General features: G+C 36.3%; 1 protein-coding gene across 48 annotated transcripts in view; it reads right to left on the bottom strand.

Annotated features, from left to right (window-relative positions):
- Positions 1-19649, bottom strand: part of PTPRD (protein tyrosine phosphatase receptor type D) — a 2332398-nt gene that overhangs the window by 1630939 nt on the left and 681810 nt on the right. For all 48 annotated transcript variants that reach the window (XM_032392357.1, XM_032392358.1, XM_032392356.1 and 45 more), the window contains one exon: positions 15920-16028. The gene's annotated coding sequence lies outside the window, so the exon portion shown is untranslated. The remainder of the gene's footprint in view (positions 1-15919; positions 16029-19649) is intronic.

The following is a 19649-nucleotide window of genomic DNA, read 5'->3' as shown; positions in this document are numbered from 1 at the left end:
TGATGTCTGTTCATTATTAACTGCTTTTCAAAAGTGCTGCTCTCAACTCTCATTTTATAAATATTTAAATAACTGAATTTCTATAACATGCATATCAGTGCACAGAAGATAAGGACTCTATTGTTTAATAGGTTATACATAGTAAAATAAGAAGGTGGTAATGTAAAGTTTGATATTATAATATTAATTGGGAATGTGTCCTTAGATCATCCTGTAGATATGTTCTCATACAGATAGTACTAATGTCTCAAAAATCACAGTAATCAGTGACATACGATTTTAGGAGACTTCACACATATAATTCTAAAATAAATGAGAATATAAATTCTAAAATAAAAGAAAATGAGTAATTTTCATATAAAAATGATGTCCTAAAATTAACCTGGGTGTTTTTTAAAAGCTGTCATTCTAATTCTTAAGATAAAATAGAATAGTGTGCTAAGAGAGGTTAGCCGTCACACACACACACACAAATTATTCCAGAGTAAAATAATAAAATAAAATAAAATAAGGCAGAGCCTTATTAAGATAAAACCAAAACCTGATGAACTGACCCCAGTTATTAATCTCTTCTCCTGCCCCAAACCTCAAAAGACAGCAAAAATCATTAAAAACAAAACAAAACAAAAGTCAACTAGGAGCTGATCAAAAAATAGGAGCTTGGAAGAAAAATGGAGAAACTAATGGAAGAGAGAGGACAGTAATAGTGTCAGCTGCCATCAACCTTGCTGTGCGCAGGACCGTTCAAACTCATTTCCTACCTGTAACCCATCAACTCCTGTTTACAGGTGAGAAAATTAGGTGCAGAAACATTAGGCAACTTGCTGATCACATAGTCAGCAAGTAGCAAGCCCAGGCAGTCTGGCTTCAGAGTCATACCCTTCATCACTGTACTGCACTTCAATACACGGTGAAAGGTAGGGAGCAGGGGAATGATGATTGACGTAGCAGAGCTTAGGAAGTGCTGCCCATGTGCTCACAGTGCAGGGTGCTGGAAGAAGTCAGCAAAGCACCCACAGAACCTGCCAGAGGCCCAGCTCTTGGAATAACAGAGTGCGTTAGAAGGCAGGGGTGACTACATCAAAAACTAATGATGTAATGTATGGTGATTAATATAACATCATCATCATCATCATCAACATCATCATCATCATCATCATCATCATAAAAGGCAGGGGTGAGATGCAACTCTAAAAAGGGGAAAAGAGGTAAAATTCTAAAGTGGTTGCTCTCATCCCCCACAGCTGGCAATTATTTCTCCGTTTCCTGTCATCCCTTACCCCAAATCCCCAATTCTAAGTCTATTCTCTGGAGAAATTAAACCTGGTACACTTGACTTTGGACAGAGCTTTTATTTGAAGTGGACATACTTTATCAAGGAACCTGTAACCCAGTTCCCTTGCTTGGTTTCCAGAACACGAGAAGCCAAATTATATTACCCCAACTCCTATTCAAAGACCGCACTTTATACAAATGGTGAACAAAAGGCCAGGCATTTGAGGAAAACTGCCACATTACTGAGACCTAAGGCTGATATGGTAACACCCAGAAAGGACTGAGAAGAAAAAGACAATATAGGAAGTTAAAAAACGGCGGGGGGTGGGGGGTACTCTAATTAGTGATAAGCATGTGTGCTATGATAATCAAAAACGTTATCAAAACTTAAAAATATGATAAATAAAACTTAAAAACCAACAAAACATCAGATACAATGGGCTGTCAATAGGCTTTCAGCTATAGCCAATCAAAAATTTCCTTACTTTGCCTTTTTTCCCTTTTCTCTGCAAATGTCTATACTTGAGGTCCTGTTGGGGCAGTGTTCCTAACCATTTCATGTTTGGTGCTGTCCAATTTGAACAGATTTTTCTTCAAATAAACTCCAAATTTTTAATATGCCTCCATTTGTTGTTTAACACAAGGAAATGCAATACATTATTCTAAACTATATCCCACACTGGAATAAAAGCATACTACGAAGGATCAGCTCCGTTGATAAAACTGGAATACCAGCAGTAGATTATATCAAAGTATTATATAAATATTACATTTACTGAAGCTAATTACCCTACTGTAATTATGTAAGAGAATATCCTTGTTCTAAGGGAACACAAACTGAAGTATTCAGAGGTGAAGGGTAATGATATATGCTACCTATTGTCAAATGACTAAGGAAAAAAATATAGATTGATACAGCATGGTGTGTAAGGACATAGAGAAAGAAAGCTAAGACACAAATGTTAACTATAGATAGTCTAGGTAAAAGGCCCTGAGGTATTCCTTGTATTTTCCCCCAATGTCAACAGCCTTTCTGTATGTTTCAATTTTATTTTCTAAATAAAAGGATTTTTTTTTTTAATCTAAGAAAAGCATAAGATAAAGTCAAGGAAATTTCCCAAAGAGTTAAACTAAGAAAAAAATGATGATTTTTTTTTTTTTAAAGATAGGAAAAGAATAATCCAGAAGGCCCCATAGCTAACCAATAAAAAGAGAAACCCATGACAGCTAAGATGAAACTAAAGAAATTAAATTTTTAGCTCCAAAATAAAATTAGTCCCACACCAAGGCACATTGCCATGAATTTCAAAAATCCTGAGAGGTTCTTGTTAAAAAAAAAAAAAAAGCAAAACAAAACAGAACAGAGAAGTAAAAGAGGAAAATCAGACTGGCATTGGAGTGATGCTTTCATAATCATCAAGAAGGAGGAAGAAGTGCAATCCAGGAACAAGAAATCTAACAGAGAAAAGCAGAGGCAGGGAGGCTCAGAGAGCCAGCAAGTAGATGGGAGCAGAAGGATGGAAGGGTGGAGGAGTGTGGTCACAACATAAATAATGGAAGTCTCAAGTATTTTCATCATTTTGTGCATTTGAAATTTGAAATAGTCATTAATAATCTTAGAAACTATGAAAATTAAAAGCATCTTAGTTTAAAACGTTGGGAACCCAGAAAGCAACATTTATATAATCATGATTTAAATGTTGAATGTTGATTTCCCTAAAATAATTTGACTCGATACATTGAATAGATAATCAAAAGAAGTCCTGTGATTGGGGTGCCTCTCATTCATCCTACGTATCATAATAGGAAGTTAACAGGTAATGTTTAAAATTAATCAAGATAATATAAACATGTTAAATTAAAAATAAGGTAATTACCGACAGAGGAGAGTTGAACTTTGTTCTCCATTCGATGTGACTATAGCATAGATAGATGTGGAGCAAGACGTGATTCTGTTGCTCTTGCAAGTCTCTTAATACTATTTGATTGCTTTGATTTTTAAGAATCAAAGCAATTTTAAGAAATGGAACACTTTGTAGTCTTCTAAAACTGCTTAAACTATTTTAAAAATAGAGTACACTGATCATTATACAGAGAGGTCACCTGCTCGAATTTTCTCTGTAATTTTTTTGGAAAAGAAATATTTGTACAGAGTTACATATGACATACTTTTGAAAGGAAAACCATCTCCCATCAAAATGAATTTCAAAGAGCCCAAAAGATGCTTTGATTGCTTTTGTGTCTCTTAAAACAATTGTTTTAAAAAGTTAGGATTCACTGAAAGAAATTTGAAAGCTAGAGTTTTGTAACTTTCAGTACAAGGATTGGAACACCACAAATTCCTCTAACCTTTGTAAAATCAGTTGTTTCTAATATTAAAAATATGTTTGAAAATGAAGCAAATCCTGTCCCTGCTTTCAACTCCTACCCAGAGATGCTAATGATCTCTACTGCTGGTGATAAAATGTCAGTTTTCTTTTTCTTTCTTTTTTTTTTCTTTTTTAAAGATTTTATTTATTTATTTGACAGAGAGAGACACAGCAAGAGAGGGAACACAAGCAGGGGGAGTGGGAGAGGGAGAAGCAGGCTCCCCGCTCAGTGGGGCTCAATCCCAGGACCCTGGGACCATGACCTGAGCCGACGGCAGACACTTAACAACCGAGCCACCCAGGCGCCCCAAAATGTCCGTTTTCATAGGTCTAATATTTCACTCTAATTTCCAAGTTGCCAATATTGCATAGCAGTACCTTTGACCTCAGCAACTGGCATACAGATGGTGGTATTGAACTGTTACAGCATATTGCAACAACAACCAAAAAACTACTTTATCACATATCTAAGATATAATCAAAAAATTTAATGGTAAAGATCACTTATTCTTTCATATAAAGGAACAACTGCTCAAGTGATACCTAAAAATATAAGGAAATTCTTCTCATTAAGATAAAAAGATTGCCTTAAGAGGAATTTTTGTATATTTATCATCTACTATTGTTAAGGTCTGAGTTTAATATACTTTCATCTATAACATTTATCGTCGATCTAGGGGAACTGCTGATGTTTTTTGTATTTGAAGTCTTATATTCTGCATAAAACACTGAAGGAGGTTCTATATGATATAAAGGATCCTTGAAGGAGATTGGTTTACCTTTTTGAATAACCAGAAGGTTAGCAGCTTCACCTCACATTAACTTTTTTAAAAAGCATTGTTTTCATTTTTTTCATTCCATAGAAATATTGTGTTTTCTTTTATCAGTTCTCATTTCCCCACCCCCCAAACATCCAGCAGATGACAACACTAACCACATTTTTTTTTTTTAAGATTTTATTTATTTATTTGAGAGAGAGAGAATGAGAGAGAGAACACATGAGAGGGGGGAGGGTCAGAGGGAGAAGCAGACTCCCTGATCAGCAGGGAGCCTGATACGGGACTCGATCCTGGGACTCCAGGATCATGACCTGACCCGAAGGCAGTCGTTAAACCAACTGAGCCACCCAGGCACCCAACACTAACCACATTTTTAAGAACACTCTTTTGGAGTGCCTGGGTGGCTCAGTCGGTTAAGTGTCTGGCTCTTGATTTCAGCTCAGGTCATTATATCAGGGTCACGGATCGAGTCCCGCCTGACTCCTCACTCTGCTTGAGACTCTCTCTCCCTCTCCCACTGCCCTTCCCCCTCTCTAAAATGAATAAATAAATCTTTAAAAAAAGATAATGATTACTGAATATCTGTATGATATCACAACATTTGCATTTTATTCTATACCTTTTCAGCATTATGTCATCATGAATTTGAGTTTCTGTTTATTACAAAAAGTAAAAAGTTTTTGTAATATACCAATACTAGTTTTGATAGTTCCAAGTACTGTTGATTTGTAACCTTGAGACCAATAATCTTTGCTGTGGAAATTAAATGTATTTAAAGGTTGTAAGAAAAAGTTTTAAGTTTTATATTTTATATGTTTTAAGAGGTAAGTTTTGCTTATTGACTTGCACTGCTCTGAATTTAACAGATTGGTAACAACTTTTATATATTCCATCAGTATAAGATCTCGAGTATTTCCATTTTAAGTTAAACAAGATTTTGCAAACATTTATACTTGCAATGGTAGTGGGGTCCAATACAATGTAAAGTTCAAAGATCACTGGAAGGGGTATACAAAATTAAGAACATACTCCTTGGGCTAACATTAAAGACCACCAAAATTAATCTCTAACCTTTTCTTTCCAGTATTGTTACCCTTTATTACAACAAAAATTCTAGCTGTCCTTTTCTTTGTCTTCTCTATATTCAAAGTCATTGTTTGCATATAAATTGTTCCCTCCCTCTACAATACCATTCCCAGCCTGCACATCATCTCTTTAACTTATCAAATTCAACTCCCTTCAAGAAGTCTTCTCAGTTGCTGAAACAAAAATCAAATGTTGTTTTGTAGAAAGCTTTTGGCTCTTGATCTTTCCTTATCTTTTGGCATATGATACTAATAGTTATCTAAATATGTATGATATATATGTACATAATGACACACTATTCAGTAGTGTCTATGTATAGCTTATTTCCTCTCATGGAGAATCATTGCTTGAAGGTAGAAACACTTTAATGTCCGTATCTCCCTAGACCTGTGGTGAATATAATGTATATTGTAGATGCTTAACATTTTTTTTTTCAAATGTTATTTTTTTTTTAAGATTTTATTTATTTATTTGACAGAGAGAGACACAGCGAGAGAGGGAATACAAGCAGGGGGAGTGGGAGAGGGAGAAGCAGGCCTCCTGCAGAGCAGGGAGCCCGATGCGGGGCTCGATCCCAGGACTCTGGGATTATGACCTGAGCCGAAGGCAGACACTTAACAACTGAGCCACCCAGGTGCCCGATGCTTAACATTTTTGACTGATCACATCTTTTAATTATTGAGAACCATCATTTTGAGAGTTAGTTTCTTTCTTTCTTTCTTTCTTTCTTTCTTTCTTTCTTTCTTAGCTCTGGTCGATTTTCAAGTCATTGCATTTTCTTGAGATATGTGAATAAAGGATACACACACAAAATCCAGTTGAGAGTTTTGGTTTTCGGTGATCTAATTCTCCCAGATTTTACTATACATTATTTGGAACTCCAAGTGGTTTCAGTGCAATCAACATGAAATGTATTTTGATTTTTTCTCAGCATCTATTATTTAATGTCTAATGAATACTGATTCATCTGACCAAATTCTCATCTCCTGACAGTTTCTTATGTTATAGTTTGCAAAATATTCTCAGTACTTCAGCAAATGTAATTTCAACTGTTAAAGTTCAACATTACTACAGTTGTCGGCAATATTAAATAATTTTTGTTGCTGTGTGATGTTCACTGCATCCTAAATTTCAGGTCATGGAGTGTTATTAATATTATATGGTTGGAAATAACTTCCGGATCAATGAATCAATGCTATCTTAATATTCTGTGTCTTTAATTTTCATACCACATTTATTTTGTGAGTGGATTTCATAAGAGGAAGTTGCTTTGTGTTGCCCAGCTCATTATCTTGGGATTTTATCCCTAGTTGAATTCCCTTTGTGATCAAAGGCAGAGAGAACACCTCCTGAATTATTGAACTGTGCTGATTTGATGGGCAGGCCACACAGATTAAAGTAAAAAGGAAGAAACTTTCTCTTCAAGTACCTACTTGAAGATATTTTACCAAAAAGCTGAGATTTCATGGCAGACACAACTAGTCCTACTAATTCTATAGAGGTAGTCTGTTTTTCTACCTGCATACACAAATGTATATATACACATATACAGCATGTGAGTATTTTGGTAAGTTTATCTATTCTCTATGGTTGGTAACAATCAATGCTTACACCAACAAAGTGCTTAAACATTTATAGACTATTTTCCACAAACACTGTATTAGTTGACTTTTAAAACTGGAACAGTTTAGAATGAATAATTTATGACTCAAAGGCTTAAAGAGAATGGTAGACTCTGGACTGCATAACTCATTCATAGCAGAGTAGATATTTGAGCCTAGGTCAACCAGTACAAATCTGTCCCCTCGCACCTATGTTGGTAAACTACCATTTTACACATTGTTCTGCCATTCTTCTCATTTCAACTTAATGTCAGGTCATGCATTTATAATGTGCATGTTGTGGGGAGAAGCACTGATAAGAGAATGATGAGGAATAACCAAGAATAAATTAACAGATAATAAAAAAAAGGGAGAAAATTTCTAATTATTATTAAGTTACTAATACGTTAATGACATTAACAAACTTGTCCTTTCTCCTGCCCATTAAAGACAATTCGGGCCTACTCAGTCAATTTGGACACCCCCTTCTACATCCTTCCCTATAAGCAGGATTTCACTTTTTCAGATTTGACATTGGGGAAGGTAGAAAGAGGAGACCACATTAAAGAGGAATCTAAGGCCACAGCTAGCAAGATGGTGGAGGAATAGGAGACCTGGATTTCGTCTGGTCCCAGGAAGTCAGCTGGATAGGGATCAAACCATTCTGAACACCTATGAATTCAACAGGAGATCAAAGAAAAGAATAGCAACAACTCTCCAAACAGAAAAGCGACCATTTTCTGGAAGGTCTTTTCTGATTTGTTTAGTGTATATTTTCTGGGGACATTCTTACCCTGTTAGCATTTTGTTCTCTCATTAATCTCTTCTCCTCTGGACAAAATGACAAGACGGAAAAAATCACCTCAACAAAAAGAACAAGAGGTAGTACTGACTGCCAGGGACCTACTCAATACAGACATTAGTAAGATGTCAGAACTAGAGTTCAGAATGATGATTTTAAAGATACTAGCTGGGCTTGAAAAAAGCATGGAAGTTAGTAGAAAAACCTTTTCTAGAGAAAGAAAAGAACTAAAATCTAACCAAGTTGAAATCAAAAAGGCTATTAATGAGGTGCAATCAAAAATGGAGGCTCTACGGGCGCCTGGGTGGCTCAGTCGTTAAGCGTCTGCCTTCGGCTCAGGTCATGATCCCAGGGTCCCGGGATCGAGCCCCGCATCGGGCTCCCTGCTCTGCGGGAAGCCTGCTTCTCCCTCTCCCGCTCCCCCTGCTTGTGTTCCCTCTCTCGCTGTGTCTCTCTCTTCAAATAAATAAATAAAATCTTTAAAAAAAAAAAAAAAAAAAAGGAGGCTCTAACTGCTAGGTAAATGAGGCAGAAGAAAGAATCAGTGAGATAGAAGACCAAATGATGGAAAATAAAGAAGCTGAGAAAAAGAGAGATAAACAACTACTGGATCACGAGGGCAGAATTCGAGAGATAAGCGATACCATAAGACGAAACAACATTAGAATAATTGAGATCCCAGAAGAAGAAGAAAGAGAGAGACAGGCAGAAGGTATATTGGAGCAAATTATAGCAGAGAACTTCCCTAATTTGGGGAAGGAAACAGGCATCAAAATCCAGGAGGCACAGAGAACCCCTCTCAAAATCAATAAAAATAGGTCAACACCCCAGCATCTAATAGTAAAACCTATGAGTCTCAGAGACAAAGAGAAAATCCTGAAAGCAGCTCGTGAGGAGAGATCAGTAACCTACAGTGGTAGAAACATTAGATTGGCAACAGACTTATCCACAGAAACCTGGCAGGCCAGAAAGGACTGGCATGATATATTCAGAGCATTATGGGAGAAAAATATGCAGCCAAGAATACTATATCCAGCTAGGCTGTCATTGAAAATAGAAGCAGAGATAAAAGGCTTCCAGGACAAACAAAAACTAAAGGAATTTGCAAACACAAAACCAGGCCTACAAGAAATATTGAAAGGGGTCCTCTAAGCAAAGAGACAGCCTAAAAGTAACATAGAGCAGAAAGGAACACAGACAATATACAGTAACAGTCACCTTACAGGCAATACAATGGCACTAAATTCCTATCTTTCAATAGTTACCCTGAACGTAAAAGGACTAAATGCCCCAATCAAAAGACACAGGCTATCAGATTGGATAAAAAAATAAGACCCATTGATATGCTGTCTGCAAGAGACTCATTTTAGACCCAAAGACACCCCCAGATTGAAAGTGAGGGGGTGGAAAACCATTTACCATGCTAAAGGACACCAAAGGAAAGCTGGGGTGGCAATCCTTATATCAGACAAATTAGATTTTAAACCAAAGACTGTAATAAGAGATGAGGAAGGACACTCTATCCTACTTAAGGGGTCTATCCAACAAGAAAATCTAACAATTGTAAATATCTATGCCCCTAACATGGGAGCAGCCCATTATATAAGGCAATTAATAACAAAAGCAAAGAAACACATCGACAACAATACAATAATAGTGGGGGACTTTAACACCCCCCTCACTGAAATGGACAGATCGTCTAAGCAAAAGATCAACAAGGAAATAAAGACTTTAAATGACACAATGGACCCATGGACTTCACAGATATATTCAGAACATTCCATCCCAAAGCAACAGAATACACATTCTTCTCGAGTGCCCATGGAACATTCTCCAGAATAGATCACATCCTACATCACAAATCAGGTCTTAACTGGTACCAAAAGACTGTGATCATTCCCTGCATATTTTCAGACCACAGTGCTTTGAAACTAGAACTCAATCACAAGAGGAAAGTCAGAAAGAACTCAAATACATGGAGACTAAAGAGCATCCTAATAAAGAATGAATGGGTCAACCAGGAAATTAAAGAAGAATTAAAAAAATTCATGGAAACCAATGAAAATGAAAACACAACTGTTCAAAATCTTTGGGATGCAGCAAAGGCAGTCCTAAGAGGAATGTATAATGTAATACAAGCCTTTCTCAAGAAACAAAAAAGGTCTCTAGTACACAACCTAACCCTACACCTAAAGGGGCTGGAGAAAGAACAGCAAATAAAGCCTAAACCCAGCAGGAGAAGAGAAATCATAAAGATCAGAGCAGAAATCAATGAAATAGAAACCAAAAGAACAGTAGAATAGATCAACAAAACTAGGAGCTGGTTCTTTGAAAGAATTAACAAAATGGATAAACCCCTGGGCAGACTTCTCAAAAAGAAAAGAGCAATGACCCAAATCAACAAAATCATGAATGAAAGAGGAGAGATCACAACCAACACCAAAGAAATACAAACAATTCTAAGAACATATTATGAGCAACTCTATGCCAGCAAATTAGATAACCTGGAAGAAATGGATGCATTCCTAGAGATGTATCAACTACCAAAACTGAACCAGGAAGAAATAGAAAACCTGAACAGACCTATAAGCACTAAGGAAATTGAAGAAGTCATCAAAAATCTCCCAACACACAAAAGCCCAGGGCCAGATGGCTTCCCAGGGGAATTCTACCAAACATTTAAAGAAGAATTAATACCTACTCTGAAACTGTTCCAAAAAATAGAAATGGAAGGAAAACTTCCAAACTAGTTTTATGAGGCCACAATTACCTTGATCCCAAAAGCAGACAAAGACCCCATCAAAAAGGAGAATTACAGACCGATATCCTTGATGAACACGGATGCAAAAATTCTCACCAAAATACTAGCCAATAGGATTCAGCAGTACATTAAAAGGTTTATTCACCACGACCAAGTGGGATTTATCCCTAGGCTGCAAGGTTGGTTCAACATCGGCAAATCAATCAATATGATACAAAACATTAATAAAAGAAAGAACAAGAACCATATGATCCTCTCAATAGATGCCAAAAAAGCTTTTGACAAAGTACGGCATCCTTTCTTGATCAAAACTCTTCAGAGTATAGGCATAGCAGGTACATACCTCAATATCATAAAACCCATCTATAAAAAACCCACAGCTAATATCATTCTGAATGGGGAAAAACTGAGAGCTTTCCCCCTAAGGTCAGGAATGCGGCAGGGATGTCCACTATCACCACTGTTATTCAACATAGTATTAGAAGTCCTAGCCACAGCAATTGACAACAAAAAGAAATCAAAGGCATCCAAATTGGCAAAGAAGAAGTCAAACTCTCACTGTTGGCAGATGATATGATACTTTATGTGGAAAACCCAAAAGACTCCACCCCAAAACTGCTAGAACTCATACAGGAATTCAGGAAAGTGGCAGGATGTAAAATCAATGCACAGAAATCAGTGGAATTCTTATACACCAACAACAAGACAGAAGAAAAAGAAATTAAGGACTCGATCCCATTTACAATTACACTCCAAACCATAAGATTCCTAGGAATAAATCTAACCAAAGAGGCAAAGAATCTGTACTCAGAAAACGATAAAACACTCATGAAAGAAATTGAGGAAGACACAAAGAAATGGAAAAACTTTCCATGCTCATGGATTGGAAGAACAAATATTGTGAAGATGTCAATGCTACCTAGAGCAATCTACACATTCAATGCAATCCCCATCAAAATACCATCCACTTTTTTCAAAGAAATGGAACAAATAATCCTAAAATTTGTATGGAACCAGAAAAGACCCCAAATAGCCAGAGAAATGTTGAACAAGCAAAGCAAAGCTGGCAGCTGGCAGCAACACAATTCCGGATTTCCAGCTCTACTACAAAGCTGTCATCATCAAGACAGTATGGTACTGGCACAAAAACAGACACATAGATCAATGGAACAGAATAGAGAGCCCAGAAATGGATTCTCAACTCTATGGTCAACCCATCTTCGAAAGAGGAGGAAAAATGTCCAATGGAAAAAAGACAGTCTCTTCAACAAATGGTGTTGGGAAAATTGGACAGCCACATGCAGAAGAATGAAACTGGACCATTTCCTTACACCACACACAAAAATAGACTCCAAATGGTTGAAAGACGTAAATGTGAGACAGGAGTCTATCAAAATCCTAGAGAAGAACACAGGCAGCAACCTCTTTGACCTCAGCCGCAGCAACTTCTTCCTAGAAATATCGCCAAACGCAAGGGAAGCAAGGGCAAAAATGAACTATTGGGACTTCATCAAGATAAAAAGCTTTTGCACAGCAAAAGAAACAGTCAACAAAACCAAAAGACAACTGACAGAATGGGAGAAGATATTTGCAATGACATATCAGATAAAGGGCAAGTATCCAAAATCTATAAAGATCTTATGAAACTCAACACCCAAAGAACAAATGATCCAATCAAGAAATGGGCAGAAGACATGAAAAGACATTTTTCCAAAGAAGACATCCAGATGGCCAACAGACTCATGAAAAAGTGCTCAACATCACTCGGCATCAGGGAAATCCAAATCAAAACCTCAATGAGATATCACCTCACACCAGTTAGAATGGCTAAAATTAACAAGTCAGGAAACGACAGATGTTGGTGGGGATGCGAAGAAAGGGGAACCCTCCTACACTGTTGGTGGGAATGCAAGCTGGTGCAGTCACTCTGGAAAACAGTATGGAGATTCCTCAAAAAGTTGAAAATAGAGCTACCATATGATCCAGCAATTGCACTACTGGGTATTTACCCCAAAGATACAAATGTAGGGATCCGAAGGGGTACGTGCACCCCGATGTTTATAGCAGCAATGTCCACAATAGCCAAACTGTGGAAAGAGCAACGATGTCCATCGACAGATGAATGGATGAAGAAGATGTGGTATATATATACAATGGAATATTATGCAGCCATCAAAAGGATTGAAATCTTGCCATTTGCAACGACTTGGATGGAACTGGAAGGTGTTACGCTGAGAGAAATAAGTCAATCAGAGAAAGACATGTATCATATGACCTCACTGATATGAGGAATTCTTAATCTCAGGAAACAAACTGAGGCTTACTGGAGTGGTGGGGGGTGGGAGGGATGGGGTGGCTGGGTGATAGACACTGGGGAGGGTATGTGTTATGGTGAGCGCTGTGAATTGTGTAAGACTGTTGAATCACAGATCTGTACCTCTGAAACAAATAATACATTATATGTTAAAAAAAAATAAAAAAGAAGAAGACAGCAGGAGGGGAAGAATGAAGGGGGGGAAATCGGGGTGGGGGAGATGAACCATGAGAGACTATGGACTCTGAGAAACAAACTGAGGGTTCTAGAGGGGAGGGGGTGGGGGGATGGGTTAGCCTGGTGATGGGTATTAAAGAGGGCACATTCTGCACGGAGCATTGGGTGTTATACACAAACAATGAATCATGGAACACTATATCTAAAACTAATGATGTAATGTATGGGGATTAACATAACAATAAAAAAATTAAAAAAATAAATAAATAAAATAAAATAAAATAAAATAAAAAAAACTAATGATATAATGTATGGTGATTAACATAACAATAAAAAATTAAAAAAAAAAAGAGGAATCTAAAGTAAAAAGGCAGGAAATACAGCCTAGGTGAGAATGATACCTCTTGTTCATTTGGTATGTTGCTCTAGTGGACAATTAGAGTGTGGGTGTAAAATAATAAGTTTTGGAATATTAAAGCCATGGGTGTATGTGATCATCTAAGCACAATATACAGGGTAAATAAAAAGAGCAAAGGATGGACTTGGAAACCATAGTCTCTGTGAAAGATAGGTACAGAGAGGTCTATGGAAGAGGACAGAACTGCCACTCTTCACAAAATTTAGTTTTAAAATGAAACGTTCACATGAGAAATTAGAGTTGTTTCTTTTATTATTTTTTTTATTTTTAAGGTAAATATATAACCTACTTATGCATCACAGAAGTCAGATAAAGAAGAATTGCAGAAGATTGTGGTAATGAAATATAACTATCTTTCAAAGATTTGGTGAATATTTTTATATTATAATTAATCACACACTAATGTAATTTTTGTTAAAAATGTAGTAGTATTTACAAAGTGTCAGTGTGTAATAAAAGATGGCATTCAGTACATCAAATTGATTATTCTAAGCTTGAAACAAATATCAATATTCAAATTCATTCAATGTCTATCACTTATACTATAATTTTCTACAAAATGAAAAGTAGAGCCATACAAGTAAGCATAACGTGTACTCTTATCCATTTCAACAGGTCAAATTTTGCTATTAATACTAATGAAAACACATTCCTGTATAGTTAACCTTCAAGGCCCTACTCAAATTTGAATCTCTCTTTGGGGACTTTACACATTTATTAAATAGGAATTATCTTGACCTCTCCTAAACTCTTTTATTTAAACAAAAAAAAAAGGTTTATATTTTTATAATACATAACATGTATATATGTTCTTTTTAAAAAATATACATATATGTTCTTTTAAAAAAATACAAATGCAGGATTTTACCCAAATTCTGTTTTGTTATCTATATAGATATACATTTTACACAAATATTGGATTTTACTCCAATTCTGTTTCATAACCTGATTTTTAATCTCTGAAAAAACATGCTACTTTTTCATGACCTTATTCTTGTACAATCCTATTTTCTTGTGGAAAAATTTTCAATGTTAAGTTGTATTTTTTTCTGATTATAGGAAAAACATCCAGTATGAAAATATCAGAAAAAAAGTTAAAAAAACAAAAATAAAATAATCATATAGGTGTCTTTCCTTCTGCCTTTTCTACATAAACATACAAACGTTATCTTAAAGACATTTTAACCTGCTTTTATAAATTTAAAACTATGCTTATTCCTTCTTTCATAAGTATTCTAAATCATTTTAATAGTTCTATAGAATTTCACAATTTGATCAAAAATCTATTTTATAAGTTCAGTACAATTAACTATTTGGTTGTTTATCATTTTCATTGCTATTCAAACAGACTATGAGAAACAACCTTTGCTCATATCTTTTCAGATATTCCTAATTTTTTCCTTCACATTGTCACCAGATATAGAATTGCTGTGACAATAGGACGGATTATTACATATTTGATAAGTAGACTAAGTACTTATTACATATTCTTTACCTCTTTTTGATAGCATTGCCCATGTAGACTTAATTAGCTTACGTCTTTGTTAATATTTAAATCTGTGGAAGGCAAAAATTATATGTGAATTAAAATAACATGTGTGTTGGCCTAATATGTAAGTCTTGCAAACTTAAAAAATTAAGTTGTGTTACATTTGTCCTCCATTCCTTAAATCTACAGCCTATTCTATTCAGCCCACAAAAGCTTCATATTGAGGTCCCTAAGTGAGGCATACCTTCTGGCTTATGAATTCACGAAGGTACATACTTGGAGAATCATTATTAGAATATGGGTATGTCTGGCCCTTACTTCCGATCTCTTGTCATTTAGAAACCAGAAGTCAAGGAGTCTTTTGAGTTACTGGATTATCTGCCTGCTCTAATTGCATGACTTTGGAAGTGATGAAATTTTGAGTCCTCAAGGCTAACTCAGCCCTCCAGTGCCTGTCATGAAGAAGGTTACAGAACAATGTGTCAATTTGAAATGCTTAATGATAACTTTGTTCCCACCTTGGTCCCTTCTGGAAATAGGCTTCCCTCCTTAACCGGAAACACTCTATGAAATTTCATCTTTAAATCTACTTATAGTTCAGGCATTTTGACACCCAGTTCAGAAAGAAACCTATTCATAGTTACCTGTTTGATCACTTAGAGAGGAAAAAATACATATTCATTGACTTTAAAGTACGATAGAATTTTACAACTATAATATTTTGAAGATATACGGTAGCCCAGTATTTTGAGAAGATAAAAATCTTGCTGGAGTTATCTTCTGAGTTCCATGGGTAAGAGTCAGAAACATGCACCCTGATGCATGATGTCCTGGAGAACTGTACTCACCTGGAGCCAAAGTCCATCACTTCCTTCAATGCTGGTGCCAACATGCTGTCAGTCAGACACCCTTAACTGGAGTATCACCGGCCAGGAACTGCTTGCTTTTTATTCCCACCTGGAACAAAACACAATGTCAGTCATTTTTTTTTAATGTTCATTCAAGTACAGTAAGATATTCATTATGTTATCTTTCCTTGTCACATCAGACACCCATTTATCAGAATGTTCAACACAAAGGAAAGAAGCGTAAACTCTTCACCTCTATCAATTATACCACAATGATTAATATAGCAGCTGTTTAAGTCAAAGAGACCATCTATATTTTATCTCCTATAAGATGTTCTTCATAAAGGATCATTATCCCAGTGCCATCATTCCTATCCATTTGGTTTAAGTAATTGATGTGTTAATTTAGGAAGTAATTTTCTATATATTGTCCTTGGAGACTGTAAATCAAAATACCCTAAACTCCAGAGAATATGTTGAAAATATTGTTTCCTGACTTTTTTTAACACCATCAAAAGAAATCTCAGCAGGAAGCAATTTAGTAATGCAATAGTTTTATGCCTGTACTACTTTATATTGTTCAACTTGTGAGACACTGATGAAGAACACAGATGCTTCCTCAAATGCACCAGAGTGTTGCTACTATGAAACATTAGATGAAAATAGAGATTTTGACCAGATGATGGAATCATATTCTTAAAAAACAAAACAAAACCTCAGAGCTGGGCTGCCTGTGTATGGAAGGGATGTTACAGTCCTTTACTTCTCACAATTGGAGCCACTTGACCTTCGGCACTCAGACTTGCTCCAGTCTGGTGCACAATTGGGTGGTTTAAGGAAACACAAGAAATCCAACAATATGCCCTTCTTGTTGCAGTCTGTCCAGGCAGCACATGCTTGCCTTTGCCTGTGTTCCTTTCTCTGGTCCTTGGAGTTTGACTCTGAATTGAATCTCATGGTGGGGATCCTGTTTATTTGTTGACCTTCCTCCTGAGGCTTACTGCCTACCTTCAGCCTCAGGACCAGGTTGATACGCCCTACTGTTTGACCCACCTGCCAGGGGAACCTCTTACCTCTTGTTGTACTCACTTTGCACTTATCACTTGTTTGAATCACCACCTGACATCCGGCACCACCCTCTCTGAATGAATAATGTGGCTCCATGTACTTCAACACAAGCAGTGAAATCTTTTCCCTTTCTGGTCTCAAGTTCTGAACCACTTCTTTTGTCTCATGTTGCTATTAAGTTTAAGAGTTTTTCTATGCGGTGTAACATAAAAGGTGCAAGAGAGACCCATTTCCATTCCGTAATAGAAGTTAAATCTTAAGAGTGAATATTGTTCTTTCCTTGTAGCCTTCTTAAAATTCAGATTTTTCTCATCTCACTTTGGAATCCATTTTATCCCCTTTATTTCTTCTGCTATTACCACAATAAGCTTTCATTAGCTCTCATTCAGATAATAACAATAACTTCTTAAATGTCGGTCTAGTGCCAACTGAAAACAGATGGCACTTTCAAATTAGAATAATTGAGGAGAGTCTAATAAAGAACCTATTACAAAACTGTGGGCTATATGTAGGGAAACCACAAGGGAAGGTGCCACACTGAGGCTGGCAGAGACGAGGACAAGGAGCAGTTACTGCCATCTAGGAGTCAAATGTATAGAGAGGTTCCTTTGGGCACAAACAGTGATTTTCAGTTGGGAGTCCCGGGTAGCACAAGATGACAGAATGTGAGGGAGTCCTAAGATGAACCACTTTCATCTTCTCCCTTCTCTCTGGTTTCCTACCTATCCTACCTACGAGACAAACCACCCTGGACTCCTAAGGTCATGGAGTGTCTTGATGAACTCCATCCAGACTAGTTTTCAGTGTTAGAGAGTAGGATGAAGAAAGGTAGAGTGAATCTGAAGGGAGAATAGAAGGGGTTCAGCAAACACTTATTCATACTTCAGAGCATGGGATTTGGAATCAAATGTAGGGTTTGACTCCTGGCTTTACTTATGTCTGTAACTAGATAAATTTTTATAATTCTTGGTATCATTATCTGTATGATTCAGATAATATACGTCAGAGTTTTATTGTTAGAATTAAATGGCATAACACACCTAGTACATAATATCTACTAAGTAGTTAGTATTAGCCACAGTGGCAGTAATTCCTCTCAAAATGATAGAAATCCGATTTAAACACACTCCAGCCACGCTAAACTCTTCAACACTTGTAATGGACAGTGTATTTTCAGATCTTTCACAAGTACTATTCCTTCTGTTTAAGAATTTTGTTTTCTTCCCCCTCCCCACCCTGTTGCCAGAGAATCCCTACTCATATTTTAAAATCCATGAAATGATCTAAAGGTTCTCTTCAGTTTCAGTAAAAGGAGATCATTCCTTTTTTTTTTTTTTTCTTTCCATGGCACATATCATTCTGCAAAGTAATCACCTATGCCATCTTCCTATTTGACTATGAGTTCCTTAAAGGAAAGGTTATGTCTGACAGATTTGTATCCTCAGAAGGTGGTTTGCTGCCAGGTTCTTAGTAGCTATTCAATAAACATTAAGCCAATGAATGTGTATTACTAGAGTAAATCTGTTACAATGTAAGGAAAAGGTTTGTTAACTTCTTAAACTTCTTTCCTCTTTGCCCAAAGGGCAAATCAATCTGTAACATGGTAGGTGGTGGGGAGTAAGATTATCATGGAAAGTCAAGACAACCGAAGAAGAGATCCCAAGGGAAACTCCAAACAGCTCTGCAAGTTCTCCCTGGGACAACCCTGCTGGAAACTTCACCTCATTCATTTCAAGACTACCAGACATATTAGTATTGGTTGATTTCAAGCAGATAATTAGTAACTTATAAACTAAGTACCTGAATACAAACACCTCTAAGTATCTGATGCATTTAAGTGATAAGTTGAACTGTCAACATTTCCTCAATGACTAACCCAACATTTCCCCCCTGCAATTTAAAATACATATATTTATTGTTTTGTGAATAGGTAATACATTTTGCATGAATCTAGGCCTCACAAAATGGTATATAGAGCTAAGTCTTTCTGTCACCCTTGCCTCCATCCTCTCCTTATGCCACCTTCAACAAGACCAGCTTTACTGGCATCTGAGGATTCCTGCAAAATTTCCTTCTACAAATATACGAAAGTATGTATATTAGTCCCCACCCCACCCTCACTTAAACAAAGAAAAAAGATTGCATTCTTTGCCCACTATTATGGGCCTTACCTTACTCCCCACCTCACTGAAAGTAACTAGAGGGATTTTTATATTAGTAAATAAACAGCATCTTCCTTATAATCAGCTTCATGTCTTTCTATAGTTCTGATATACCTGAAATTATTTAATTATACTCCAAGATTTTTATTTTTCAAAACTTTTATTCTTTTTGAGATTTAAAAAAAGTTTGTTAATTTGTATCTAAGAGGTAGATCTCTAGGGTAAATTCCTATGAGTGTGGAGAAGTCAAAGGTAAAATGCATTTGTAACTTTCAAATACATTGCCAAATTTTCCTCCTTGAAAATTGAGCCAATTAATGCTACCACCACCAACTTCTGCTTGGGTGGGCAGACTTCCGGATTCTTGAAAATCTGATAGGTGAAAAATTTTATCTCTGTCATTTTAAAAAATTATGATGTAGGTTAAATATCTCTAATGTCATTTAAGGAATATTAGTATCTTTTTGTGTGAAACTTCTATTAATATCCTTTGCAATTTT

This window comes from Phoca vitulina, unplaced genomic scaffold (genome assembly GCF_004348235.1).
Source record: "Phoca vitulina isolate PV1807 unplaced genomic scaffold, GSC_HSeal_1.0 scaffold67, whole genome shotgun sequence".
Taxonomy (NCBI): domain Eukaryota; kingdom Metazoa; phylum Chordata; class Mammalia; order Carnivora; family Phocidae; genus Phoca; species Phoca vitulina.
The sequence above is the reverse complement of the archived record's forward strand: the minus strand, read 5'-3'. Positions and strand labels throughout refer to the sequence as shown.